This window comes from Hypanus sabinus, chromosome 22 (assembly GCF_030144855.1).
Source record: "Hypanus sabinus isolate sHypSab1 chromosome 22, sHypSab1.hap1, whole genome shotgun sequence".
NCBI lineage: Eukaryota > Metazoa > Chordata > Chondrichthyes > Myliobatiformes > Dasyatidae > Hypanus > Hypanus sabinus.
The window spans coordinates 47909187-47936745 of NC_082727.1; the positions used below are offsets into that span (position 1 = coordinate 47909187).

The window sequence follows — 27559 nt, forward strand, 5'->3', positions numbered from 1 at the left end:
GATGAAAACATTATTAAAAAATACAGTTGAAACTGTTTAATTGGGACACAGAGGGAACAGCACATTTTGACCCAATTAAGCAGCTGCCCCAATTAGCCAAATTATGCACTTAAATGAAACATAGAACAAATTAGAAGATAAAACTATGTAATGATTCTGAATAGTTGTCAGCAGCAGAATTTGTCTACTGTACACTGCCATGTACTTTTGATTGACAGTAAATAAACAAAATCAGTGCAGACATCTAGTGCAGATAATGGACTACCTTCATACAACGCTTTCAATGACTGCACCTTACAAATCTTCATTTTCATTGTAACATTCAAGAAGATTGTCGATACCTTCAAATTCTTCACGGTTCCTAATCTGATGAAGTAGTGAAATGGTTTCTTTTTCATTCCAGGCTGTTTCTGGCATCTCCAAGCCTCAATGCTCAAAACTGAAGTGAGCAAAATAGTCTGACTTGTCTTACTGCTTATTCCTCGACAACTATCACTGACAAACATCACTGCTTTTTGAACACAAACATGCACGGATTCTATTTAAAATCTGTTCACTTTAAGCATGGTGTAGTATCTAACAGTCACACAAGTACACACAACTGAACCTAGTTAGAAACTGTTTAGCAAGTCTCCTTGTTCAATTAAGCCAATAGTGGCCTAAATAAACAAAGGGAATCCCAGCTATTTTCTCGATTAGTTTTTGATCTTTAAGAGCTGTCTCAAATAAGCAGCCACCTCATTTAACTGATGACCTAATTAACCAGAATCCGCTCTTAACAGTTGTGTGAGTTATTTCAGTGACATGAAATTTAAGAAACAATTTAATAAAATCATTAATCAGCTCCTAATTCAATTGGTCTCCACACTATCACAAGGTTGGTGAGGAGACAGGCAACATAGGTGTTGTCTACTTACCAGAAAACTCAAGGAGACTTGAAAATTTGTACTCTTTCTCATTGGAGCTGAGTAATAGATATCAGTCATTTAAAATTATAAACAGATTTGACCACACAGTTAAATAAACGGATTCCAGTAGTCTCTCGGTCTTGGAAAAAGATGTACCCATGCAACATTGATTGTGAGTGATTTATTAATAAACACAATCAAAATTCTCCACACAAGTTGTGACAACCCTGAATTTATTTCCAGTGACGATAGTCAAGGCAGTAACTAGAGGGATGATTTTCAGTGCTTCTATTTCCTCTGTGCCGCCAACAATGACATATAGATGTGAGGGGTGCAGCAATAGGGAGCCTACTTTTTGACATTTTCCGGAGGATAAATGTCAAGTGCAAGACCATGTTCAGGCACAGACAGAGGAAACATGTGCTGAGATCATGATTGTACTCCTAATTATAATTGACATTCGACAGGTACCACAATGCTTTACAGTAGCAGTGACAGGGGTTCAATTCCCGCCATTGCCTATAAGGAGCTTGAAAGTGACCGCGTGGGTGTCCTTTGCATGCTCCGTCTTCCTCCCACAGTACAACGACATTCTGGCTGATAGGTTAGTTGGTCATTGTAAACCGTCCCGCGATTAGGCCAAGATTAAATCTAGGGATTGCTGGGGATTGCTGGACAGCACTGCTGGAAGGGCTGGAAAAAAACTTCTTACACTCTGCCCCCTTCTCCAGGTCATTAATATAAACTTTACGTAACTGAGGGCTAAGAAGAGATTATTTGCACTCCCCAGTATTGACAAGAAAATTCTTCTGGAATAGCTGTGTAAAAATTATTGTTATAAAGCAGGTTAAAGGTTGGGTATCTTGACTCATCCATTGACTTTCACCACTTCAAGGGCAAAGTGAGATTTGCAAAATTGCTGGACTTCCCAGCATCATTAGGATGCAGAAAGAAATGAATAAAGTCAACAACAAAGGCGTGGTCCAGGTTCATCCCTGGACTCAGTTCTGTGTTCAGCTCCGTAAGGTGAAAGTCAGATACACAGTTCCAAATTTACACTGTGTAGTTAATTACGACAGGAGATCATCAGCCTGCACAATTGTGTCGCTTGTGATCCCTTATGTAACCAACAGTCTCAGTTCTGCCCAACTGCATGGTGAGCAGTTTCAGGTTCCTGGCTGTCAACATCTCTGAAGATCTATCCCGGATCCGACATACTGATGCAGTTACAAAGAAGGCATGCCAGCAGCTATATTTCGTTAGCAGTTTGAGATTTAGTACGTTTCCAATGATTCTGGCAAATTTCTACCGATGTACCATAGAGAGCATCACCATCTGGTATGGAAGGGCCACTGCACTGGATTGAAAAAGCTGCAGAGGGATGAAAACTCACCCAGCCCCATCATGGTCACTTGTCTCACCAGGACCTCTTCAAACAGTGATGCCTCAAAAAATGCTGTGTCCATCATTAAGGACCCCCACCACCTGGAACATGCTCTTTTCTTATTGTTACCATCAGAGAGGAAGTACAAGAACCTAGAGACACACAGTCAACATTCAAGGAATATTTTGTTCCCCTCCGTCATGAGATTTCTGAATGGACGAGGACAATACGCCATACTTAGAGCAAACAGTTTATAAAGAGTCAATTGTATGTGTTGCATTCAAAAAGCAGTGATTTTTGTCATTAATTGTTGGTGAGAAGTAAGCAATAAGACCATTCAGAACTGTTTTGCTCTCTGCAGTTTCAAGCATTCAGGCTTGGCGATGCCAGAAACAGCTGTGAAATGATTTCAATACTTCGACAAGTTAGGGACCATGGAAAACTTTAAGTTATCAACACGTCTTGAATGTTACAGAGAGAATGGAGAATGCAATCAACAAAAGCATTACATGTAGACAATCCGTTATCTGCACCAGGTTTCTGTGCTGATTTCGTCCATTTACAGTTAATCAAAACAACAAAGCAGCGTACACTGGACAAATGTTTCTGTTGATAACTATTAAGAACTAATAGTACTATTGTAGTATTGGTCATGCTCTAATTTGTTCTGTATTTCATTTAAATGTATTTATGTACTTAATAAATACCTGTGTATATACAGGTACATATATATTATTTAGTTATTGAGAAACAGTGCAGAATAGACCATTCTGACCCTTCGAGTCATGCCACCCAGCAATTCCCAATTTAATCCGAGCTGTATCACAGGACAATATACAATGACCAATTAAACTACCAGCTGGTACATCTTTGGGCTGTGGGAGGAAACCTGATTACCCAGGGGAAACCCACATGGCCATGGGGACAAAATACAGACTCTTTGGAGGCAGAGGCAGGACATGTACTTGATTCACTGTTGCTGTGAAGCGTTTTGCCACAAAAACAACAAATTTCACAACATTTGTCAGTGATATTAAACCTGATTCAGCTTCTGATCTGGACCTTTGTCATTTATATGTACTCTAGTTTCTACTTTCATCCCTAACCTTGTTGATTTTCTCAAACACAACAAACCACTCAGCATTTGCCTCAATTGCAAAGCTCCAGAAGTGGTAATGGCTTCTCATGGCAAGCTCAGTCCCTTCATTCCGTTCACAAGAACTAATCATATCACTTCCAATAAAATGGAGTTAGGCTCCACTGACCATCTGAAAAAGTACTCTGTGCAACAATTTGAAACTGGAAAAGGCAGCAAGTGCATACAGGAGTTGTCGCAATAACTCCGTTGCTAATTGCACAAGTGAACAAAATTGACAGGGTGCTCTGTTCTCATTTAGGTAAACCACTTCATCAATGTTTATCCTAGTTCCAAAAATTGATTGCTCCTTATTGATTCTCCTGCTGTTTACCATCTATTTTGCATCCTTCCTGAATATTACCACATTTTCAGCCACGCTGAAACTCTATTTCAATTTCACTATTAAAATACTTACAAATCTTCGCATAAGCTGTCAACACTGCAGTAATTTTCACCTCCTTGCCTTTTGCTTTTACTGAAAGAGAAAACTGAATGCTGCAAATTGAATAATCACACTGGATACCGCAAGTTATATATACATTAAAGCCAGTTAGCTATCACTGATGAGGTTTGCACCAGCAACCACAAACATTCATTAATTATGATACGGAGTGTGGCCTGCCCTTGAATGCACACTGATCCTAGAACCGTGCTTGCTGCATTATATCTTTGAAGTAAGGGATATAATGTCAAATAAAGTGGTTAACTTAGCAATAATTTAACTGGACAGTCTTTTTACATTAAGAGCAGAAAAAGTTATCCAAAACTGCTGAGCCAAATAGAGCAATGGTCATCTTAAATTCAATCTGCCATAAGAATCTACCCAAGCAATTAAAATGTCACAAATTGTCCTACCACTACAAAGTGAGTGTGGAAACTTCATCCTTACTCTCCATTTCTGAACAGCGTCAAGCACCTTCACTTGAAACCTCTGCTCTGTCTACGTCAGCAACAATCAAGAACAGCTCCTGATAGAAATATAGCTTTAATAAAGGTAGTCCAGAGTTTTGGAATGCTATTGATTGTTATGTAAAAACAGGTACCAGCCACAGCACAGATCCATTTTTTTTTACATTTTTGACTGCATTGCGACCTTAACTTCAGCTCCCTCAGGAGGTTGAGAGTATTGTAAGTGAATTGAATTTGGGCATTCCCAATACAGGTCTTAATTGACGACAATTAAATCAGTCCACCAAACAAAACTGCTGCAACTTTTGGATAGTTTCATTAAGTAAGGATATGAGTCAGACTGCAAATATAAAAAGGAAAATGCCAAACCAGTTCAGTAAGGAATTCTCTTCTGAGATTGGAGTTTAATTAAGTTGTTGGAATAGAAAACATGCAGCTCCACTCAGCATGTGGCCTTTGATATTCATTGCTTTGGGGAACATATGTTGACATTGCATGCTAAAATGAAATAAATTGTGAAGACGTTCTTCACCATCTTGATTCTAAATCACTATCCCCCTCCTGAAAAACAATGCCCTCTTGTTCTCGAATCTGCATCCCATGGAAACAACATCCCTGTCAATCCTTCTCAATTGAATGGGCCAATCCTACTCACACAGGGAATTCCCTCATCCCAGGAATCAATGATGTGAATCAACCCTGCAGCAATTTCAGGAGAAGTTTATCATTCTTGAGGAGTGAACGCCAAAACTGCACAGGGTGCTCCAAACTGGCTTTCATCAATACTTGAACAATCTCATCAAGGCTTCAGGATCGGAATCAGGTTTAATATCACTGGCAAATGTCGTGAAATTTGTTATCTTTGCGGCTGCGGTACACTGCAATACATAATTTTTTTTAAAATGTGAATTACGGTAAATATATATACATAGTTATGAAATAGTTAAAATAAATAAGTAGTGCAAAAAGAGAAATAAAATAAGTAGTGAGGTAGTGTTCATAGGTTCAATGTCCATTCAGTTATCAAGCTGTTCCAGGCTTCTGTACCTCCTTTCCGATGGTAGCAATGAGGCGGCATGACCATATTATAAATTCCATAACATACACTAAATATATTTTAGATTGAAGGCAAGTAGTCAAAGACATATGTATACAATGCATGTGACTATAATAAATAAAATTGCCTAAGTATAACAAGGAAAAAATAAACAGGAAAACGCTAAAAACCAAATCTAAAACAAGAAAGAATTTTAAGTGGAATAATAATATTTAAGTAATTTCTGTTTGGAATTTTAACAAAAAATTGTACACTATTGCAAAGAAAAATTAAACACTTGTGTGATGTAAAGAGATTTGCTGTTCAACTCTATAAAATCATTTATTCGTATTTAGAAGTTTGCAGTGATTGCAGTTCATCTAGAAGTTTTTGGTTAAGCACCTCAGTCCAAAGACCCCATGTGGGAAGTGATGAAGAGACTGGGCAAAAAGTAGCGGAGATGGAAGATTGACTCTAAATCAAAAAAAACAAAACCACAAACTTTCCAGATCACTGCCTGCACCACATGTAAAATGGCACACAATAAATATGACCATACGACATAGAAGCAGAACTAGGTCATTCAGCCCATCAAGTCTGCTCTGCCATTCCAGCATGGCTGATCCCAGAACCCCATCAACCCTGTACACCTGCCTTCTTGCCATATCCATTGAAGCCCTGACCAATCAGGAAACTATCAATTTCTGCTTTATATATACCCATGGTCTTGGCCTTCACAGCTGTCTGTTACAGAGCATCCCACAGACTCACTACTCTCCGGCTAAAAAAAACCCCTCCTTAACTCAGTTCTAAAGAGTCGCCCCTCAATTTTGAAGCTGTGTTCTCTAGTTCTGGACATCCCCAGGATAGGAAACACCCTCACCACATGCACCTTATCTAGACCTTTCAATATTTGGTAGGTTTCAATGAGATCCCCCCACATTCTTCTAAATTCCAAGGAGTACAGGTCCAAAGCTGCCAAACGCTTCTCAGATGTTAAACTTTCATTCCTGGAATCATCTTCATGAACCTCCTATGGACCCTCTCCAATGACAACACACCTTTTTCTGAGATATGAGGTCCAAAACAGTCGACAATACTCCAAGTACAGCCAGACTAGTGTCCTATAAAGCCTCAGCATTATCTCCTGGTTTTATATTCTATTCCCCTTGAAATGAATGCTAACAATTCAATTGCCTTCCAATTTGTCTAAGTCCTACTGCAATTGCACTGCTTCCTCAGAACTACCTACCCCCTCCACCTACCTTCATTTTATCTGCAAACTTTGCCACAAAGCCATTATTTCCATTATGCAAATTATTGACTACAATGTGAAAAGTAGTGGTCCCAATACTGACCCCTGAGAAACACCACTAGTCACCTGCAGTCAACTAGAAAAGGCCCTCTTTATTTCCACTCATTGCCTGCTGCCTGTCAGCCATTTCTCAATCCATGCCAGAATCATACAAAACTCATAGAATTTTATCTTGCTAAGCAGTCTCACGTTTAGCACCTTACCAAGTACATTCTGAAAATCCAAGTAACTGACGTCCACTGTCGCTGCTTTGTCCACCCTGTCTGTTACTTCCTCGAAGAATTAACAGATTTGTCAGGCAAGATTTCCCCTTACAGAAACCATACCGACTTTGACTTATTTTACCATTAGTCTCCAAGTACCCCGAACCCATCCTTAATAATGGACGCCAGCACTTTACCAGCCATTGCGATTAGGCTAACCAGCCTATAATTTCCTTCCTCCCTTCTGAAAGAGTGGAGTGACATCTGCAATCTTCCAATCCTCTGTGTCTTGCCAGAATCAAGTGATTCTTGAAAGATCACGACCAATGCATCTGCTATCTCTTCAACAACCTCTTTCAGAACCCTGGGAAGTAGTCCATCTGGTCCAGGTGACTTACCACCTTAAGACCTTTGAGCTTGCTGAGCACTTTTTCCTTTCCATTATCAATGGCACTCACTTCTGCTCCCTGACACTCTCGGACCTCTGACTGACGCAAAGTACTTACTGAGTTCAAACTCCACATCTTTGTCCCCCATTACTAACTCACCAGCATCATTTTCCACTGGTCACAAGGAAACTGCAGATTGGTGCTGATAATGGAGCTATTCACAATCCATACCAATTACTTGGATGATGAGACTAAGTAATATGACACTCATACAGAGCTTAATGGCATGAAGGGAATGTAGTGAGGAATCAAGGGGATTATAGACAAATTAGTAAATAGGCAACTAAATGAATGCCAGAATGTAATGTAGAGAATTACAAAGTCATCTACCCTTGTAGAGATTAAAATGTTGTATTGTTCAGAGATACATATAAACACAGAAAGCCTACAACACAATACAGGCCCACCAAACATGTCCTTACCTTAGAAATTATCTAGGGTTACGCATAGCCCTCTATTTTTCTGAGCTCCACATACCTTTCCAAGAGTCTCTTAAAAGACCCTATTGTATCCGCCTCCACCACCGTCGCCGGCAGCCCATTCCACGCACTCACCACTCTCTGCATAAAAAAAAAACTTACCCCTGATATCCCCTCTGTACCTACTTCCAAGCCCTTTCAAACTGTGCCCTCTCATGCTAGCCATTCCAGCTCTGGGAAAAAGCCTCTGACTATCCACACAATCAATATCTTTCATCTTCTTTTACACCTCTATCAGGTCCCCTCTCATACTTAGTTGCTCCAAGGAAAAAAGGCTGAGTTCACTCAACCTATTCTCATAAGGCACACTCCCCAATCCAGGCATCGTCCTTGTAAATCTCCTCTGCACCCTTTCTATGGTTTCCACATCCTTCCTGTAGTGAGGCAACCAGAACTGAGCACAGTACTCCAAGTGGGGTCTTACCAGGGTCCTATATAGCTGCAACATTACCTTTCGGCTCCAAAACTCAATCCCACGATTGATGAAGCCCAATCTTTCTTAACAATCTTTCTTTCTTAAAATGCTTTCTTAACCACAGAGTCAAGCTGTGCAGCAGCCTTGAGTGTCCTATGGACTCTGACCCTAAGATCCCACTTGGATCTTAGTCTTAGCAATTAGACTCTTAGAATGCCAAGAGTCTTAGCATTAATACTATATTCTGCCATCATATTTGACCTACCAAAATGAACCACCTCACACTCATCTGGGTTGAACTCCATCTGCCACTTCTCAGCCCAGTTTTGCATCCTATCAGTGTCCCGCTATAACCTCTGACAGCCCTCCACACTATCCACAACACCCCCAACCTTTGTGTCATCAGCAAATTTTCTAACTCATCCCTCCACTTCCTCATCCAGGTCGTTTATAAAAATCACGAGGAGTAGGAGTCCCAGAACAGATCCCCGAGGCACACCACTGGGACCGACCTCCATGCCAAATATGACCCATCTACAACCACTCTTTGCCTTCTGTGGTCCACAAAGCAATGTCTCCTTGGATCCCGTGCCTCCTTACTTTCTCAATAAACCTTGCATGGGGTACCTTATCAAATGCCTTGCTGAAATGCATTTGAGGAGAGCATTTTGTCCAGCTTTGAATGGTAGATGCAGTGCCAAAGATGAGCAAAGATCACAGTTTCAAAGTAAGGAGTCTGCTATTCACGAGCCAAGTTGAGAAGAAATTTCTTTACCCGTGTAGTAATCAATCTATGCAATTCTCTATCCAGGAGGGCTATGGAGGATCAGTTGTGAATATATTTAAGGCAGATTGATGGAATTTTAGATATTAAAAGGAATTTCCCCAGGGTAGAATGGTTAATACAGGGCATAATTTTAAGGTGTTTGAAGGAAAGTATAGAAAGGATATAGAGGTAAGTTATTTACACTGAAATTGGTGGGTGCACGGATTGCCCTGCCGGGGGCAGTGATAGAGGCAGCCCTATTAGGGGTTTTTAAGAAACTCTTGGATAGGCACATGGGTAATAGAATGACGGGCAATGTACAGAAGGAGGAAAGGATTAGATTGATATTAGAGTAGGTTAAAAGGTTAAAGGGCCTGTACAGTGCTGCAGTGTTCTTTGTTCTACATTAGATGAATGTGGGATGAGTGGAGGAAAGTGGTGCTGAAGTCAAATTAAATGGTGGAGTTAACACCAGGAGTGCACCCTTTCATATATCTTTTGCATTTAAAATTCAGCTGCCAATGGCCATCAAAACAGAATGTGATGTGCTTATTTACCTTATGTAACTAATAGAGTGGCCACTGAGAATTTGTGTGTGATCTTTTGCTGCTGCAGCCCATCCACTTCAAGGTTCAACATAGTGTCATTCAGAGATGATCATTTACAGCCCACATGGCTACTTGAGTTACTGTCACCTTCCTGTCAGCTTGAACGTGTCCGGCCATTCTCCTCTATCCTCTCTCATCAACAAGGCATTTTTTGCCCAGAGAACTGCCACACACTAGATATATTTTTGTTTTTTTCACACCATTTTCTGTAACCTCTAGAGACTGTTGTGAATGAAAATCCCAAGAGATCAGCAGTTTCTGAGATAATCAAAAAATACCATCTGGCACCAACAATTTTTCCATGGCCAAAGTCACTTACATTACATTTCACCTCTGTTCTGATTTTTGGTCCGAACAGCAGCTGAACCCCTTGACTTTGTCTACATGCTTTTATGCGTTGAATGGGTGCCGCATGATTGACTGATTTGTAGGCATACAGGTGTAACTAATAAAGTGCTCACTGAGTAGATGCACTTTAAAGTGGACACTTAAATTCCTCATTTGACAAATTAATTAACTACAGTATGGAATAGATGAGACAGAATGCACAAGAGACTGTAGCCTTTCTTTTCCAAGCCTTATGGCTGAAAATTTGCTTCCAGTCTGCTGTGTGAATCACAAAGTCCCAATCTTCAACAACACTTAGCGAAGTGAGTCATGTGGAAGAAATGTGCAGAGTAGGTAGTTTGTGTTGTCAATCTTCATGAATTGCTGTTTTGGCAATGTCCAAGCCAAATTAGACTATGGTGATCCAACATATGCCATGCATCATCTACAAAATACACACAGCTGCATATTGTGGTTTTTAGTAGCAACTGGCAGAGAATTTGCCTCGAGATCTTTGCTTGGAATAAATATTGCCAATGCTTCACGGTTACTGGCCAACATCTTCTGACTCCTTACCTAAACGCTGTAAGAGCAGTTTTCACAACATGCCCAACAGTGGTACAACTTACGGTGGCCTGACCTTGAACTGCAGCTTTGTTGTGTGTGTGTGGCACCACTCTGAGCTGTTTGACTGACTGCCAACGGCAAGTGTATTGCAGCTTGGCAGTAGTCGAATCATGACTGCTGCCATCGTGAGACAGAGCAGCTAATTTGGGTTCCTCTGAGCCACTGCCATTTCACGCGGGACATTTTAAGCCATCCCAATAGTCTCTTGGTGGACAGATTGCTAAAACTCTGTAATGCCCTTATGGCAATGGTACCCACTGTGCAAGCCTCACGCCCAAGCACTGTAAATGTGTTTCCTTTAAGGGTTGGCGAATCCACCATACATTGCATTTATACCTGCCCATCAGTCTTCATTTTTAGATCTGCTCATTAGTGTCCTCTCAACTCTCCAGAGCAGAATTTGTATCTTCTAGCAATATTCCAAAATCTATGATACAATTTCCACCATCAGTTGGAAGCAATGTCCCTGTCCTCCCGTTCCAGTCAGTAGAAGCTAATTGAAATGGTGCTAACCATGCACAAAACTGGGTCTTGTGAGTCCACTAAAGCAATAAACAGCTCAGTTTACTGCTGACTGACTGACCCCAGAAAACAGGATAATCATAGAATCACAGACTGATAATCAACAGGAGTCCATTTCATCACTGCAGTTTGAGCAAATGAGGCACAGCCGTGAATTTTCAACAAATTCTGCATCTGATCAAATGTACCTGGATTAATAGTGCATTGCAATCCCAGCACGTGATATCCATCGGAACATCCAGAACACCTGATCAATTGCACTACACTAAACCTTTAAACCATCCTACACCAACGAGGATGGATTTTTTTCCCTGAATTCAAAGAGTTGCGCATTAGCAATCATGTTCCTTGTGACTTCCTAAGCCTCCATTTTCCTGTCTACCACAAAGATCTCAAGCCAGGAGCAATATGCGGCAAGTTGGGCTCTGACCTTCCTGTGTTTCTAGACTGAAGTATCTCTATTTTAGGACATACCTTTTTTGCATGATTTAGGGGTACACTGAAGGATCTAAGGAGAGTCCATGAATGAACCATGGACCAATCTTAAAGATATTCCTCCAGGGAAAACAAGGAACACTCTACTGCAGAAGTTCCCAACCCTTTTTATGCATGGACCAATATCATTAAGCAAGGGTTCCGTGGACCCCAGGTTAGGAACTCCTACATTACAGAAAACAGTGAGGAAGAGAGAGAGGAAATATATTCCTCATATGTTTATGTATTTAATGTAAATATCATGGAATGGAAAATCAACAAGGAAAATTCACACTTCCTCCCCCTCCTTTTCTCACCTTATATCCATTGTACTGCATTTTCCACTCTAATTGTCATTCTCATAATAGGAACTGAACTCAGCAATGTGCAGCAATGTATACATAATTAAGTGAAAGTTAGACAAAACATAATTATCAGTAACCAACAAAATTGTGGGCCTTTAATAGCTTGCCTCAACATAGAACACAAAACATGGAACGGTACAGCATGGAACAGGCCCTTTGGCCCACAATGTTGTGCTGATCTAATTAAATTAGTAATCAAATGTCCAACATATTAATCCCTTCTGCTTAAACAATGCCTTATTCTTTTCATTACCTGTATATTCATGTGTCTATCTAAGAGATTCTTGAATACCTCAATTGTATTTGCCTCCACTACCACTCTTGGCAGTGTATTCCAAGTACCCTTCACTCTTTGTGTAAAAATCATGCCCTGAACATCTCCTTTGAACTCCCCTCTAACCTCAAACAGATGCCCTCAGGTATTAGACTTTTCAACCCTGGCTGTCTACTTCATCTGTGTCTCTCATAATTGATTTCTCTCAGATTTCTCCTCAGTCTCCATGTTCCATTGAAAACAACCCAAGTTTATCTAACCTCTCCTTAGAAACATAGAAAACCAACAGCACAATACAGGCCCTCTGGCCCACAAAGCTGTGCCGAACATGTCCTTACCTTAGAAATTACCTAGGGTTACCCATAGCCCTCTATTTTTCTGATCTCCATGTTTCTAAGTCTCTTCAATGACCCTATCGTATCCGCTTCCATCACCATTGCTGGAAGCCCATTCCACGCACTGACCACTCTCTGCATAAAAAACTTTCCCCTGACATCTCCGCTGTACCTACTTCCAAGCACCTTAAAACTGTATCCTCTTGTGCTAGCCACCAGCCCTGGGGGAAAGCCTTCGACTATCCACATGAACAATGCCTCTCATCACCTTATACACCTCTATCAGGTCACCTCTCATCCTCCATCGCTCCAAGGAAAAAAGGCTGAGTTCACTCAACCTATTCTCATAAAGCATGCTCCCCAATCCAGGCAACATCCTTGTAAATCTCCTCTGCACCCTTTCTATGGTTCCCACATCCTTCCTATAGTGAAGCAACCAGAACTGAGCACAGTACTCCAAGTAAGGTCTGATCAGGGTCCCATATAGCTGCAACATTACCTCTCAGCTCCAAAACTCAATCCCATGATTGATGAAGGACAATGCACTATATGCTTTCTCAACCACAGAGTCAACCTGCGCAGCAGCTTCGAGTGTCCTCTGGACTCGGACCCAAGATCCCTCTGATCCTCCACACTGCCAAGAGTCTTACCATTAATACTACATTCTGCCATCATATTTGACCCACCAAAATGAACCCCCTTACACTTACCTGGCTCTCCTTATTCTGTTAAGCCACTTCTGCACTCCCTGCAAAACATCCACATCCTTTCTTTCACAGGGCAACCAAAACCGAATACAATACTGCAAATGCAGCCTACTTAGTGTTTTATACATAATGTTGCACCATAACTTCCTAACTCTTGAACTCAAATCCTTGACTGTAAAAGCAAGTGTGCCGCATGCATTCTTTAACTCCCTTTCACTGCCAGTTACAAGGAACTGTGGACTTGGGACCCCAAAATCCACTCTGCATCTCAACACCATTAAGGGTCTCTTTACACATTTGACCTCCCATAGCACAACACTTCAAAGTTGGCCAGGTTAAACCCCATCTGGCATTTTTCCACACATATCTATATCTGATCTATATCCCGCTGTATCCTTTACCGGTTTTCTCTGCTATGCAGAACACCACTAATCTTCATATCATCTGCAAATTCACAAATCCACCCGTCTATGTTTCAATCCAATCCAAGTCACATCACCAACAGCAGAGATCCCAGAGCCTGTAAAAACATCACTAGTCAGTCAGAATAAGACCCATCAACTTCTACCCTCTGCCAATTCTGAATCAAACAGTTAATACACCAAGGAATCTAATCTAGTCAAACACAGTTGAACTACCACAAAACAGTCCATTAACAAGTTATCAGGAAAAAAAATGCTGAGCTACCAACAGTGCTCAACAAACAAAATGCTGGAGGAAATCAACAGGTCAGGCAGCATCTATGGAGGGAAATACACAGACAACATTTGAGGTCCTCTCGCATTTTGTTTATTGCTCAAGATTCCGAGCACCTGTGGTCTCTCGTGTCACAACATACTTATTAGGATACTGATTAAGGATTACCTGCCAAAAATTTGGCCTGTTATTTTAACCAGTTGGCCCAAAATGTCCTTAACTGATTTATGTCAGGATAATTTTAATGCTTTCTCCAGCTTCTCCAAATGATCTGCCAATTAACAGACTTAATGTTCAGATGCAGAGATTGAGAGCCTGAAGGCACACATTCAACAATTCCAGAACAGCTTCTTCCCTTCTGCCATCTGATTTCTGAATGGACATTGAATCTGTGAGCACTACCTCACTACTATTTTTTTTCTCTACTTGCACTACTTATTTAACATATATATATATATATATATATATATATATACACACACACACACATATATATATATTTATACACACTGTAATTTAGTTTTTTTTAATGTATTGCAATGTACTGCTGCCCACATAATAACAAGCTACACGACATATGCCGGTGATATTAAACCTGATTCTGATATCATATACAGCAGCTGTTTGAAATGTGGACCAGATGCACTTTGAGGATTTATAACAGTGCCTCACCAGAGCTGCTGTAGATTTGTGGGTGGACAGTGATGCTTCAGTCAAGTTTGGAGAAACATAAATGCAAGAAAGGAACCAAATATGATTTTGGTATCTATAAATAACTCATGTCCCAAAAAACTCTGCTGCGTAAGAGTGTTAAAAATGTGTCCTTTTTTTTGGTAACCTGAGTTTGCTCTTCCACCTCTTTTTAAAATAACACATTAAAGCAATAATTACATTCTTGAAAATGCTGATAATAAGCGTTAAAGGGGAGAATGGAATTTATATTAATTCATACATTCCCCCAAAAATTCTTAATGGCTGTAGGATCAAAGAATGTTCCTTACTAAATAAATAAGACCTTATTGAATAAATACAGAACATAGCTATTAAACTGCTCACATTCAGTACTGTGAGGCTTTGTGCATATATACTGCAAATTCTTTAAAGGACAGCACTACAGGGATAAGTAGAGTTAATGTAAAGTACTTATCTTCCTACACGTTCCCAGAGCATTTCATTTTTAAACAGACTTCTAAGAATGGATAATAATTGGTAGTCAAAGGACATCTTCATAAAACCCAAATGAATAATGTTTCATTGAAGTGAAACAGACCAGTGCCAGTAATGTCAGGTAGGAGATCCACCTGGAGTATGTTCGCTAGTCAGAGATTAGTCTGTTTACAACACTGCATGGCGACCAGTGAATGTACTCCACCAGGATCCTTCTGTCAGCAGTGTACCCGTTTCACCGAGATGTCAGTCAGCGGAACTCTACAGAGAAGCCCGAGACTGCCGATCGCACAGTGGCAGGACTTCTTAAAGTGCTCCGGGACGCCTAAGCATACAAGTGCATCTCTCTACGGCCCTGCCTTCCCTTAAAGGAACAGCAATCTTTAATTTGGCATTGTCAGTCGGATCCTTGTTATCTCTGAAAACTGAAATGAGGGAAAGAACTGGCACAGTATGTAAATGCCGGGGTCAAGAACTGCGAACAAGTTATTTAAATTGCAGCACGGTGTGCCGAGTGGCAGAGAGCCACGTGCGGAAGTGCTGGGCAGGCCTGCGCTGGAAGGTTAGAGCAGCGGTTCGGCACACAATGCAGGCTGGCTGGAGAAGTGTGTGTGCCGCGGAGACTCGCTGCCCTGTCTGAGGGGGAATGGGACCGAGCAGGGCTGTGACTCCCGAGAGAGACAGGGAGATGGGTCTTAAAACTCCGAGGAACTCGCACTCACCGGGAACTTCCGCCTTCGCAACGACCCTGCGATGAGTGACAAGTTGCAGTGTCTGCTCTAATGCACAAAACACACACCCACGCACTCTGCAAACAGCTGGGCCAGGTGGTGCTCGGAGCAAAGAAGTTTCAAGGAGGTTTCAGACCGGGGTGCAGTTGGTCACATGACACAATTCTTAAAGAAGTAACAGCGTTAAAGCGATGACCAATTGTCACTCTGCAGTCACTCCACTGCTCCCAATCTTTGAAAGAGCATTCAAAATAAATTAAAGCTTAAAAATTGGGTGGGGGTTGGAGACACGTCTCCACCGAAATGGAGTGTAAGGCATTCCTTCTGTCTGCTAGTCTGTAGGTCACTTAGGGAATGTGTAACACCTTAGCAACATCACCCCCACCCCCAATCAGGGTTACTTGAAGCCATGGGAGTGGGTGGTAGATAGTCGTATGAGCACCTGATGCATCTCACACGTCCTGGTTATGCGACCACTGACGCAAACAATCGTTGAAGAGTATTGATAATGGCTGGGGTCACCCACCTGGCAAAGGCAATGGCAAACCAGTTCTGTAGAAAAATTTGCCAAGAAAATCATGATCACAGGAAGACCATGATTGCTCACATCATACGACAACGCACATAACCAACGGACGAACAACTTAGCTGAATCCATGTGCTTTCTATAAATTCCTTACTTGTGTCTGTGCCACACGCATTGAGCTCCTAGATGGGCCACTAATTATCTGGGATCAGAGGTGCTACAGTCATGAAGTCACAAACTGATACAGCACAGAAAAAGGCCAAACTGTCAATCATGTACATACTGGCCATTGCTCTGCCTGTAGTCTTATATTTCTTAAAAAAATGTGAGAATGCCTGTCTCCACCACTCCATAAGGCAGTGATATTGGCCACACTCTGAAACAATTTCTTCCCAATTCCCTCTAAATCTTCTACCTATGCCTTGTAGTTAAGGTAAGCATTGCTAGGGGAGAACTTTTTCTATGCTGTCTACATCCTTCATAATGTTGTCACCTCACAGTTAGGTACTCCCTTAGTCTTTTCCACACCAAGAAAAACAAACCCAGTCATTTGCATTTTCCTCAAAGCTGACATACTCTACTGCAGGCAACATCCTGGCGAATCTCCTGTGCACTTTCTCCTTTGCAGTCACATCCTTCCCAGAGTGTGATGAGCAGATTTTTTTTCTTTGTTCTCCAATGGGACCGAATGGTGTCTCATCACTTCTCCTTTTTACGGTGGTGAGACATACTTCAGACATACCTTTGATCTTATATTTGAAGGTCACTTTCAGGTCAATATTCTGCATTGGTTCTGATTCGGGGTCTTGACACAAAATGGTAACTATTCCTGAACCTTCAGAGATACTGCTGACCCAATGAGCTCTTCCAGAAGATTGTTCTTTGCTCCAGATGCCAGCTCCTGCAGTCTTTGTGTGTCTTTATACCCGTGTTCCTGGGTATCTTGCAGTCAGCGTAAGTGATCAATATACAATACTGTCCAAAAGTCTTAGGCACGTACCTATAGTTATGATGCACAGTATAGTATTTGTCAAAGTGAAGCAGAGAGAAAGTTTGTAAATCTGACTGGAGCAAAGGATGTTGAGAATGGCCAGAATGGAGCCACATGAGAGGGGTGCGGGACAGGTGGCAGTGAAGGAGTACCGGGGCGGGGATGGCACAGTTGCAGGCACACCCAGCCCTGAGGCACCAGGCAAGGTCATTTGATTCCAAACAATTGGCTTATTGATCATCACAGAAAATCTCTCCAGTGCTTCTCACTCCCTTCCCTTTTTCCCAAATATGATTTCCCTCTCCCTGTCCCCTTCCCACTCTCAGTCCACAATAGGAACCCATATCAGAACCACTCACATATGTCATGAAATATGGTTTTTTTTGCAGCAGGACAGTGCAATACAAAAAAATTACTACAGTACTGTGCAAACATCTTTGGCACCTTAGCTTTATACACATGCCAAAGGCTTTTGCACAGTACTGTAAGTGTTGTGGAATCCATCTCTAATTTTCATTGTATAAGCCTTTCCCATTTCTCCCTGTTATTCCCATTTCTATGCCTCTGACCTGCTGTGAAGTCCCAGTTCATAAATACAATTGTGCAGATTGAACCATTTTCTCTTATGCTGGAATCATAAAGCTGACACTGATTGTATTTCCTCTCATTCATTCTCTCCTCGTTAGGTTTTTCAGGATTTGACTTCATTCTTCACCTGTTCATTCACATTTCAATAAGATTATACCTTGTTGTGGAATGTGATGTGGCTCAATTGCTTGAAAGTCCTGCTGTATCAAACATTTTCATACTAACCCATCTTTGTACTTGATCTAAAGACACCCTGTAGTTATGATTATCAAATATTCTGGAAGGCAATATAGTCATTCATCTCTCCAGCTTTTGACTGAACTATAACTCTCTGTAATTTCATTGCATGAATTAAAGGTGAAGTCATTTTGACTAACTTGCAAGATTTCCAAGATATACCAAGTCTGGGATTGGCTTGCCAAATGATATTATCAGTCCTTTGAGAATTCTGAGGGTGGTCTTTTACTTCCAGTCAATTTCTTGTGCTCAGGTCCAGACCTCAGTGTGGTTCAATGGATTGTAAGTTTTCAGAACTCAGGCTACCAACGTGGAACGACTCTGTCATTTTTGATGGTTTTGACTCTTTGCCATTCTGCCCTCTTTGTCAGTGTGAGTTATGTGCTCTTTGTGCGATCCTAACACCCAACTGTCCATTTGCAGAAAATCCAGACAAGCACACAGGAGACACGAAACTAGACTAAACTTTGTTTGAGGCTCTTCACAGTCTGTCTCTTCAATAAGGATTGTTGCATTCCCATAAGTGGTGAATAGTATGAGAGTAGCTGCCTTAAAGCAACAATTGCTGTTTACAGCTACTTTTACATTTAAGGCAAAAGGTAAAACCAGGAACTGTTCAATAGTCCTGGCTATACCTGTGAACATAATAAAAATGATGTTGCTGGGCTTTGCTACCCTTTCAGTGTAATTGTCTGCAAGGATTACAACTCCCGTTTGAATGGAAATTTCCTGGACTTACTGACCGGTGATTTCTCTATTGCACTCAGTTGTTGAGCTTTCTAAATGGAGTCTGTCAGTGGAGCAGAGACTCGCTGAGTTTCCTCATCATTTCAGCTGGGGCTCTCAGTTCCTGCACCAGGTTAGACTGGACACAAAATTCTCACTTATGAGCTAGTCTTCATTAGGGGATCGGAGGTGGAGAAAGTCAGTGACTTTAAATTCATCAGCATTATCATTTCAGAGGGTCTGGCGTGGGTCTAGTATGTAAACACCATTACAAAGAAGGCACAGCAGTGCCTGTTCTTTCTCAGAGGGATGCACAGATTCAACATGTCATCTAAACCTTTGACAAACCTCTGTAGATATGCAGTGGAAAGTATATCAAGGCCTGATACGGAAACACCGATGACTTTGAATGGGAAAATAAAACTACAAAAAGTAGTAGATGAAGCCTAGTCCATCAGGGGTAAAGGCTTCCCCCCACCCCTTCCAAGGAGTATCGTTGCAGGAAAAGAGTATCCACCATCTAGGCCATGCCCTCTTCTCCCTGCTGCCAATGGGAAGGAGGTACAGGAGCCTCAAATCTCACACACCACTTTCAGGAATGGTTATTACCCCTGAACCATCAAGCTCTTGAACCAGAGGGTGTGACATCAGTCACCCCAACACTCTGAGCTGATTCCAGAAGGCTGAGTACAGGGTTAATGGTCAGTTACTTAAGAGTGTGGATGAACAGTGGGACCTTGGGGTTCAAATCCATATATCCCTCAAGGTCGCTGCACAGGTTGATAGGGTAGTTAAGAAGGCCTATGGGATGCTAGGCTTCATTAATAGGGGGGATTGAGTTCAAGAGTAGAGAGGTCATGTTTCAACTCCACAAATCTCTGGTGAGACTGCACTTAGAGCATTGTGTTCAGTTCTGGTCACCTCATTATAGGAAGGATGTGGAAGCTATGGAGAGGGTGCAGAGGAGACTTACCAGGATGTTGCCTGGATTGGAAACCAAGTCATATGATGCACCATCAATAACTCTCAGAGACGGGAGGCGAATAATAGGCTTTTATTAGCAGCAAAATGGAGCACAGCATCTCGGAGACTGAGGGGGGGGGGAGCAGTGCCACCAATCACCTTTATACAGGGGTCTGTGGGAGGAGCCACAGGAGCAGTCAGCAGAGGGGCATGTCCAGACAGCTATACATAGTTTACCACATCATATGAAGCAAGGTTAGCAGAGCTGGGACTTTTCTCTTTGGAGTGTAGAAGGATGAGAGGAAACTTGATAGAGATCTACAAGATTATGAGAGGCATAGATAGGGTGGATATCCAGTACCTGTTTCCCAGGGCACGAATAGCAAACAGCAGAGGGCATATGTACAAAGTTAAGGGAGGGAAGTTTAGGGGAGACATCAGGGGTAAGTTTTTTACACAGAGGGTTGTGGGTGCCTGGAATGACTTGCCAGGGATGGTGGTGGAGGCTAAGACATTAGGGGAATTTAACAGCCTCTTGAGCAGGCACATGGATGAATGAAAAGTACAGGGTTATGGGGTAGTGTGGATTTAGTACTTTTTTTAAAGGAATATATGGGTCGGCACAACATCGAGGGCCGAAAGGCCTGTACTGTGCTGTAGCATTCTAGGGTCTAGCTCTAGTGCCTAATGGACTAACACTTAGGGACTTTACAACTCATATCCTTGATATGGGTGCCACGGCTGTGTTGCAATTAATGCAATGGTTTTACAGTTTGGGGCATCAGAGGTTCAGAGTTCGATTCCAGCGTGCTCCATAAAGAGTCTCTGCACGTCCTCGCCAAGGAAGGTGTGAGTTTTTGCCAGGTACTCTAGTTTCCTTCCACAGTCTAAAGACATAACTAGTATGTTAATTGGTCATTGTAAATCATCCCGTGATTAGGTTAGGGTTAAATGGAGGTTGACAGGTCGAAGGGCTAGAAGGCCCTATTCTGTGCTATATCTCTAAGAAATAAAATTAAATACTTATTGCTTATTTATATTATTATTTATTACTTTTTTGTTTGTGCACAGTTTTTACATTGATTCTAGTGTGTTTCTTTCTGTTTATTATGAATGCCCACAAAAAATGGTGACATGTATTTTGATAATAAAATTTCTTTGAACTTTGAACTGCGAATACAAATTGTAAAGCTGCAAGTAAAAAAAAGAATAAGGAAGTAGTTTTTATTTTTATTTGCATTCATGCTTTTATAATTTAAAATAATATTGAAGTGATTTTTATTTTTAAATGATTAGAATCAAATAGCGTGGAATCAGGCGATTTAACTCATCACAGGCAGAATGACAACTAGGTAGCCTTCCATATTAATCATCTTCTAGTACTTGTCCTGCATCTTTTAATGCCCAGGTGATCCAAGTGCTCACGTAGATGCCTCGTAACTACCGTTGGCAACTCCGCTCCATCACTTTCTCTGACACTCTTCTTCCGGTACTGAGTGAAAAATCTGCACTCAGATCTCGCTAAACCTATTGGTCCTTCCCTGAATCTATGTCGTCTAGTTGTATTCATCTCTAATAAAGGAAAAAAGATTCCTAGGATAAAAAGGTAAGTCTGCATCCATGAAGGAACATTTAGGCTATTATTATTATTATTACATATGTGAATTATTTCAGAGACACTGAGAAATTGCTGCAACTATATGGGTTAGACACATTTTTGTGGGTCTTTTTGAAAGCTTGTGATGTTTTTATGTAATGAGAATGTCATTGTTGGCATCAGCAGAGGTCATTGTTGGTGCCAAATATTACAAAGTCTACTTTTATAGCAGAAACTTGGAGCCACTGCTCTTTTAGATACATAGCGATACCAGGTGTTATGTGTAGTCAGAGCAACAAAACAAAGTTTATAGATGACATAAATCTTGGAAATGCAATAAATTCCAGTGAGTTCTTTAAGAGCAGATGGGCCTGTGAACTGCGCAGTGACCTGTCAGGTGAAATGCAATGCCAAGAAATGTGGGGTGATACGAAGAATGAAGAGATGCAGAGCAAATGTCATAGGCTATAGAAACAGATAAAGGCAGTAGAGATGGGTGCTTTCGGTGGTGGATTGGACAGGACAGGCAGATTCCGGGTGGTGCAGTAATAGGAAAGTGAATTAAGTTGTACCAAAAATGCATTTGTGATCTTTTGCTTGATTAGTTAACAAATAGTGTACAAAAGCAAGAAAGTTACTTAAACCTTTCTGAAGCGGGTCTTAATCATTATTGTAGTATTAAATTCAGTGGAAGTCCTTGATCATTGATTAGGTTGGTGCAGGGACAATGTTCCTACAATACAAGGGTAAGAGGAGAATTTGCCCAAAGAGTGATTAAAATATGGAACTTGCCACTTTATCCCACCCTGCTACTTGCAGGGTGATATCCTTGCTATCCCTAAAAAATGCTATCTCTTTCGCTCAATTCCTCCATCTCCACTGCATCTGCTCTCAGAATGAGGCTTTTCAATCTAGAACAAGGGAGATGTCCTCCTTTTTCAAAGACAGGGGCTTCCTTTCCTCCACCATTAGTGCTGCTCTCAACTGCATCTCTTCCATTTCGCACACATCTGCTCTTACCCCATCCTCCAACCACGCTACCAGGAATTGGGTTCCTCTTGTTCTCATCTACCATGTCAACAGCCTCCATGTTCAGCACATAATTCTCCAAAAATTCTGCCACCGCCAACAGGATTCCAGCACCAAACACATCTTTCCCTCCCATAGGGATCGCTCCCTATGTGACTCCCTTGTCCATTTGTCCCTCTGCAATGATCTCCCTCCTAGCACTAATCCTTGCAAGCAGAACAAGTGCTTCACCTGCCCCTACACCTCCTCCCTCACTACCATTCAGGGCCCTTAAACAGTCCTTCCAGGTGAGGAAACACTTCACTTGTGAATCTGTAGGGGTCATATACTGAGTCTGTTGTTCCTGGTGTGGCCTCCTGTGTATTGATGAGATCCGATACAGATTGGGAGACCACTTTGGCGAGCATCTATGCTCCATCTGCCAAAACAAGCGGAATCTCCCAGTGACCACTCATTTTAATTCCACTTCCCATTCTGATATGTCCATCCATAGCCTCCTCCACTGTTGTGATGAAGCCACATTTAGGTTGGAGGAGTAACACATTATATTCCATTTGGGTAGGCTCCAACCTGCTGACATGAACACCGATTTCTCAAACTTCCGGTAATGCCCTCCCTTCACCATTCCCCATTCCCTTTTCCCTCTCACCTTATCTCCTTGCCCACCCATCACCTCCCTCTGGTGCTCCTCCTCCCTTTTGCTTTCTTCCATGTCTCTTTCACTAATCGACTTTCTAGCTCTTTGCTTTATCCTTCCCCCTCCAGGTTTCACGTGTTACCTAGTGTTTCTCACTCTCCTTCTCCTCACCTTTCAAATCTACTCCTCAGCATTTATTCTCCGGTCCTGCCGAAGTGTCTCAGCCCGAAACATTCACTGTACTTCTTTCCATCAATGCTGCCTGACCTGCTGAGTTTCTCCAGCGTTTTGTGTGTGTTGCTCGGATTTCCAGCTCCTGCAGATTTTTTTTCTTGTTTATGATACGGGAGATTTGTTCCACCTGAAAGGCTGGTGGAAAAAAATCCAATAATAACACTTAAAAGACAACTGGATAGGTACCAGGAAAAATAAACTCACAGCAATAAAGAATGAACAGTGTAGCGTTATTGAGATACTGGGCCGAACAGTCCCTTCCAGCCCTTTGAACTGCTTCATCCAGCAGCCCCTGATTTAACCCTTACCTAATCATGGGCCAATTAACAATGAGCAACTAGCCTACCAGTCAGTTCATCTTTGGACTGTGGGAGGACAGCAGAACACCCGAAGGAAACCCACACAGTCATGGGGAGAATGTACAAACTCCTTACAGACAGCTGTATCAACCTAATTTATTATTTTACAATCCACAGGCATGCACTTAACCATTCTGTTCTGAGAGCTGGGTCTGAAATTCAGATAAGTTCCAATCATTGTTAAACATTCCTGCAACCTCCTCAAAGAAATCTGATTGTTGGTCAAGAGCAGAATGGTAAATTAATGTTGGTTACTTCTAATACTTCTCTATCCACTAAAATTACCTTATATGTGATCCCTTAACATTAAAATACTGTGCTTACTGGTCCCTAATTAAAAGATGCATTATTTCCAAGTTCAAAGTAAATTTATGATCAAGGTACATATATGATATACAACCCTGAGATTTATTTTCAAGGAGGCATACCCAATAAATCCATGATAGAATAGCAACCATAGCAGAATCAGTGAAAGACCACACCAAATCGGGCGTTCAACCAGTGTGCAAAAGAAAACAAACTGCGCAAATACAAAAAGAAAGAAACAATAATGATAAAGAAATATTGAGAACATGAGATGAAGAGTCCTTGAAAGTGAGTCCATAGGTTGTGGCAACATTTCGGTGATGGGGAAGTAAAGTTACCCCCTTTGTTTCTGTGGTGAACTACATGTACCTGTCTGGACACCTCCCCCCCCCCCCCCCCAGCTGACTGCTCCTGTGGCTCCTCCCCCTGACCCACTGACCGTGGCTCCTCCCACTGACCCCGGTATAAAGGCAATTGAGGCCTGAGCCCTGCCTCTCAGTCTCCAGGATGCAGTGTGGTTGTTAATTGCTGCTTGTTCTTTCTTCCAGTCAATAAAAGCCGATATCTCGCCTCACGTCTCAGAGAGTTATTGATGGTGCATCAATTTCAAGAGCCTGATTGTTGACGAGTAGTAACAGCTGCAGAACCTGACGGTGTAAGTCCTGAGGCTTCAGTGAGAAGAGAGCATGTCCTGTGTGCTGGGGGTCCCTGATGATGGATGCTGCTTTCCTGCAATGGACTGTGCCAGAATTATTTTCCACTTTTGTGAAAAAGTCTATGTTAACTGCTTTCCAAATAATTCATATTTAGTGTAAATAAAATTATTGATGAGAACTATTAGTCTCATCACTCCAGTTTACTAGGATAGGAAATTTCAGAGCTTGAAGCCTCGTTAACCACCTGCTTGAAGACTTTTATTCTCGGCCTTCTCCTGTGGTAACTAAGATTAGCAGACTTTCCACTCCCTCTGTGAACACCTTTCTTAAATAATGACTTAGTAATTCACACACAGTTTCCCATCTCTTCATTACTAGTAGTTTTTGACAGAGAGTTTCTTTGTATACTTTTAAAATCCTTATTTATGCAAAGAGCATTTTGCTATTGTTCTTTTATGTCTTCATGTATATTCCTGGCATGCTTCATCTTTACAACTCATCAATTTCATGGTCTTTATCTATTTATAGTTCAGTTGCTTCCCTGTTTGAAAATTATACAAGATCCCTTTCTGTCTCATGCCTTCCCTTTCACCTGTGTCAAATTTACTTTCTTGTGTGGCTCATAACAAATTTTTAGGAATAATGTCTTCCCATTTTCTCATCAGTTCATAATCTTTAATATAGTTCATTCCTGTTTTACTTCTTTCTGGATATTGTTTTTAATTTTATGACAACTTTTATGTTAGCAATTCTAATTTCTGTTACCATTTATTATCTCTGAACCCCAAATGTTTCGATTCTCAACAGTTATTGCTACCTTGTTCTTGAATGACAAATTCAAAACGCTTTACATTGGATGAAAAGCGTAGACAACTTAGCCCTTCAAATCTTCCAGTATTTAGTGCAATCCAGCTGATCAGTATTTGAGCTCTGTGATCTGCCTTGGCTTTGAACTATTATGTACCTTTGTCTTGAAGAAATTCTTTGTCACAGAATTAAAATTATTAGTTGAATTGGCATCTAATCCTTTCTTTGGAAGAAAGCTCAGACTAAACTTTTCATTCAAAGAACTGCTGAGTCCTTTTCTGGGAGATCTGGGTTAAATTCTATGCTTAACTTCTTTATTGGTTGTTTCTCTATGCAGTCAATAAAGTTTCTTTGTATCCGTTTACCAATTACTTTTACAAATTTGGTCAACGCTTCCCTCCTAACACTTACAGAGTTCAAGGGTAATTTATATAAGCTCTTTTTGTAATTTAACCCTTTGAATCTTGGTAATCTTTGAATCTTTTAATTGAACCCTTTGAAATATGTGATACTCTCTTTCTGTTTAACCAGGGCTTTGTAAAACTATAACAAACAATTCTCACATTTATCTATAGTGCTCATCTAGGATAATACTTTTATTTTAATTCACTCATCCATCAAATGCTTAATTTATTCTAATGCATTCCTTTATCCACATTAGTTATATCTATTTTAAGGCCTCTGTGCATCTTTTTAATGGAAGATCTTTTATTTTTAATTTTGGTGTATCTTTCTAACGTGCTGGCATATCTTATGGCTCAGATTGGATTGATTTTTATTACAACTGTTTTCTCGGTAAGCTCAGTGAGGGACAAGCTTGTTGGTCCGTCCTTGTGAAGGGTCCCACTTTGTAGAAAGCAGATGAATGCACTGGTGTGAGTGTGAAGTAGATCCACCAGTATGTTGTTCGGAACCATAGAGATATGATGCACCATCAATAACTCTCGGAGATGTGAGGTGAGGGATAGGCTTTTATTGACTGGAAGAAAGAACAAGCAGCAATTGACCACCACACTACATCCTGGAGACTGAGGGCAGGGCTCGGGCTCCAATCGCCTTTATACCGGGGACCGAGGGAGGAGCCACAGGAGCAGTCAGTGGGGGTGGGGGGGGGCGTGTCCAGACAGGTATATGTAGTTCACTACAAGATATAATGTAGATGCCAGGCTTCTCGATTTTACATTACTATCTCAACAAAGGAACCTATTTGCTTCACTGCTCTAATCAGTCATTCTCTGCACCAAACTGATCACTATAACCAAGAAGAACTAGGTAGTCAAGCACATGAAGTCAAGTCTAGTCAAGTTTATTGTCGTTTAACTTTAGACATGTATAATGTAAATAGAAATGAGACAATGTTTCTCTGAACTGAGGTGTGAAGCGAAGTAGTACACATGACACACATTAACTTAAAAAGGTAGGGATAAAATCTACAGACGAATCACACATAAAGAACAAACTAATGTGCATTGATTTTAAATATTGGAAGGTACGGAACAGATTAACCAGTGACTCCTCAAATACCATGCAGCTGTGAGTTCAGAATCCTAACCACCTGGGGTAGAAACACTTTCTCATCCTGACCATTCTTGTTTTTATACGTCATAGGTAGAAAGTCAAAGGGGATGCTGGATGGATGGCTGGGATCTTTAAATCTGCCCTGCGTACGCAGCACTCCTGATAAATATCCCTGGTGGATGGTAGGAAGAACCCTATGATTCTCACAGCTGTTATCTCACTCCTTTGTAGTGACTTCTGGTCCGAAGCTCAGCGACTCCCATACCAGATGGAGTTGCAACTTGTCATGACACTTTCAATGGTGCTCCTGTAAAACACAGTTAAGATGAGGGGGTGGGAGCCTTGCTTGCCTCAATCGTAGAGGAAGTAGAGGCACTGATATGCCTTCTTATTCAAGGTGGTGATATTAAAGGATCATCTGATTCCATCTGCGATGTGAACTCCCAGGAACTTGGCACCCTTAACTCTCTCTATGGAGGTGCCATGCGTTCACAGAGATGGATGGTTTGTCCGCATCTTCCTGTAGACCACAATTATTTCCTTTGAAAAC

General features: G+C 41.3%; 1 protein-coding gene across 5 annotated transcripts in view; it reads right to left on the reverse strand.

The window, feature by feature from the left end:
- Positions 1–15983, reverse strand: part of mgmt (O-6-methylguanine-DNA methyltransferase) — a 407371-nt gene extending 391388 nt beyond the window's left edge. For all 5 annotated transcript variants that reach the window (XM_059947676.1, XM_059947675.1, XM_059947672.1 and 2 more), the window contains exon 1: positions 15827–15983. The gene's annotated coding sequence lies outside the window, so the exon portion shown is untranslated. The remainder of the gene's footprint in view (positions 1–15826) is intronic.
- Positions 15984–27559: the final 11576 nt, after the last annotated feature.